Source organism: Zootermopsis nevadensis, unplaced genomic scaffold (assembly GCF_977971745.1).
Source record: "Zootermopsis nevadensis isolate Lab colony 2312 unplaced genomic scaffold, Znev_1.0 Znev_ptg000003l, whole genome shotgun sequence".
Taxonomy (NCBI): Eukaryota; Metazoa; Arthropoda; class Insecta; order Blattodea; family Termopsidae; genus Zootermopsis; species Zootermopsis nevadensis.
The window spans coordinates 16,971,534-16,975,070 of record NW_028259135.1 but is presented as its reverse complement, the minus strand read 5'-3'; the positions used below and the strand labels follow the sequence as shown (position 1 = coordinate 16,975,070).

At 37.3% G+C, this 3,537-nt stretch overlaps 1 long non-coding RNA gene across 1 annotated transcript; it reads left to right on the top strand.

Moving 5' to 3' along the window:
• Window positions 1-2,069: 2,069 nt before the first annotated feature.
• Window positions 2,070-2,610, top strand: LOC147875015 (uncharacterized). Its single transcript, XR_015538048.1, has 3 exons — window positions 2,070-2,331; window positions 2,416-2,470; window positions 2,552-2,610. It is a non-coding gene; the product is annotated as an uncharacterized LOC147875015 (long non-coding RNA).
• The last annotated feature ends 927 nt before the right edge of the window (window positions 2,611-3,537 follow it).

Genomic DNA, 3,537 nt, shown 5'->3' with positions numbered 1-3,537 from the left:
CTGCTGTTATGCGATAGTTGCATTCATTTGAGAAGCCGGCCAGTTGAAAATCGCGTGGTAAAAATAACCTCGGTTCCTCCGCAGAGATTAAATTAGTCCTTTGATAGTTTAAAGGGCCTGGAATGAAATTGCATATGAGCAAACTCGCATATGCGAAAGTTTCCATTTCACGAATGTTTTTTCCGATTCATCGATGTCATTGGAGCAAATTCGCGTTAACGAGACATACGTAATTGTAGAGAGGACTGTATTTATAATTTTCATTCGAAATGAGCGATGTAAGAATTACGATTTAGTATAAGAATCGGTACGAGAAACATTGTAAAATGTTGTAAATAATAGTAAAATATATTTTTTTGACTTTTTGGTTTCAAAATTGGCGTTGTTCTGAATCCGCGCAAATCGAGGTCCACCTGTGTGTTAACAGTAACTTGCGTCTTAGTTTTTCAGGACTTGGATAAACCTGACCAGCACTTTTCTTGAGTTTTGGGCATCTCTCGATTTCAGTTGACGCATACTTGCTGGTAGTAGGAAAACTTTGTATCTTGTTGTAGGTCTTTACTACTGGTATGAATTGTCTACTTTTGCTTGTCGAACGACAAGGCCCTGTTGTGTAGGTGGTAGCAGTACTTAACTCTATACCTTTGCTTTAGTCTTTCCTTATTTGGCAGATTGTGCTTGAAATTATTATTAAAGCTACAATGATGTTGGCTGGAGCACATTAATATTTTGTTTTTGTTTTTCAGGATTTCCAACACCGCCGAAACGCTGGGTCGCAGATACATCATCTTAATAGGTGAGCTTTTACTTCAAATTGTTATTATGAAAACTGCAATTATGTTGTTGTTGTTGTTAATTCGACCTCGTTTATTTTTTTCAGGATTTCCAACAGAGCCAAAACGCGGGGTCGCAGATACATCATCTTATCTTAATAGGTGAGATCTCACTTCAATTTATTATTATGAATACTGCAATTATGTTGTTGTTGTTAAGTGGATCTCATTTATCTTTTTCAGGGATTTTCAAGAACCTGAATACGACCATTGCCACAGCCGTACCTAGGGGGCAGAGTTAATTGGTGTCATTTGAATTGGTGAGTTTTCTTGATTCCTTGTCATCTTTTCTATTTTCGTGCGTCTAAGCCCTTTGATGCATATGTGCTAACGGCACGTAGGTTTATAGCTTCCTTCAGTTTTTTCACATTTGTCAGTTAGTACATTAAATTTTTATGAAGATTAGAATGCTATTGCGTGTAGGCCTCGATTTTCGCCTTGATGCGTTGCTTTACGGAATGTCGTAATCAGAGTCGGAGTAAATTGAAACTCTTTTATTATGTAAATGAATGGGAAGTCAATGACGTGGGTTCCCAGCACGGAAACGTTGATGAGTAATACAATGGCATTGCGGTAACGGTCTGAAATAATTTAATAAAATGAAGGGAATTTAAGAAATATATTTTACACGCTTACAATCGGCAGTTCGTTGGTCCGCGAATGACTGCGGGTCTTTAATGCAATTGATGTGTACAGTCATCTCTGCTGTTATGCGATAGTTGCATTCATTTGAGAAGCCGGCCAGTTGAAAATCGCGTGGTAAAAATAACCTCGGTTCCTCCGCAGAGATTAAATTAGTCCTTTGATAGTTTAAAGGGCCTGGAATGAAATTGCATATGAGCAAACTCGCATATGCGAAAGTTTCCATTTCACGAATGTTTTTTCCGATTCATCGATGTCATTGGAGCAAATTCGCGCTAACGAGACATACGTAATTGTAGAGAGGACTGTATTTATAATTTTCATTCGAAATGAGCGATGTAAGAATTACGATTTAGTATAAGAATTGGTACGAGAAACATTGTAAAATGTTGTAAATAATAGTAAAATATATTTTTTTGACTTTTTGGTTTCAAAATTGGCGTTGTTCTGAATCCGCGCAAATCGAGGTCCACCTGTGTGTTAACAGTAACTTGCGTCTTAGTTTTTCAGGACTTGGATAAACCTGACCAGCACTTTTCTTGAGTTTTGGGCATCTCTCGATTTCAGTTGACGCATACTTGCTGGTAGTAGGAAAACTTTGTATCTTGTTGTAGGTCTTTACTACTGGTATGAATTGTCTACTTTTGCTTGTCGAACGACAAGGCCCTGTTGTGTAGGTGGTAGCAGTACTTAACTCTATACCTTTGCTTTAGTCTTTCCTTATTTGGCAGATTGTGCTTGAAATTATTATTAAAGCTACAATGATGTTGGCTGGAGCACATTAATATTTTGTTTTTGTTTTTCAGGATTTCCAACAGCGCCGAAACGCTGGGTCGCAGATACATCATCTTAATAGGTGAGCTTTTACTTCAAATTATTATTATGAAAACTGCAATTATGTTGTTGTTGTTGTTAATTCGACCTCGTTTATTTTTTTCAGGATTTCCAACAGAGCCAAAACGCGGGGTCGCAGATACATCATCTTATCTTAATAGGTGAGATCTCACTTCAATTTATTATTATGAATACTGCAATTATGTTGTTGTTGTTAAGTGGATCTCATTTATCTTTTTCAGGGATTTTCAAGAACCTGAATATGACCATTGCCACAGCCGTACCTAGGGGGCAGAGTTAATTGGTGTCATTTGAATTGGTGAGTTTTCTTGATTCCTTGTCATCTTTTCTATTTTTGTGCGTCTAAGCCCTTTGATGCATATGTGCTAACGGCACGTAGGTTTATAGCTTCCTTCAGTTTTTTCACATTTGTCAGTTAGTACATTAAATTTTTATGAAGATTAGAATGCTATTGCGTGTAGGCCTCGATTTTCGCCTTGATGCGTTGCTTTACGGAATGTCGTAATCAGAGTCGGAGTAAATTGAAAGTCTTTTATTATGTAAATGAATGGGAAGTCAATGACGTGGGTTCCCAGCACGGAAACGTTGATGAGTAATACAATGGCATTGCTGTAACGGTCTGAAATAATTTAATAAAATGAAGGGAATTTAAGAAATATATTTTACACGCTTACAATCGGCAGTTCGTTGGTCCGCGATTGACTGCGGGTCTTTAATGCAATTGATGTGTACAGTCATCTCTGCTGTTATGCGATAGTTGCATTCATTTGAGAAGCCGGCCAGTTGAAAATCGCGTGGTAAAAATAACCTCGGTTCCTCCGCAGAGATTAAATTAGTCCTTTGATAGTTTAAAGGGCCTGGAATGAAATTGCATATGAGCAAACTCGCATATGCGAAAGTTTCCATTTCACGAATGTTTTTTCCGATTCATCGATGTCATTGGAGCAAATTCGCGTTAACGAGACATACGTAATTGTAGAGAGGACTGTATTTATAATTTTCATTCGAAATGAGCGATGTAAGAATTACGATTTAGTATAAGAATCGGTACGAGAAACATTGTAAAATGTTGTAAATAATAGTAAAATATATTTTTTTGACTTTTTGGTTTCAAAATTGGCGTTGTTCTGAATCCGCGCAAATCGAGGTCCACCTGTGTGTTAACAGTAACTTGCGTCTTAGTTTTTCAGGACTTGGATAAACCTGA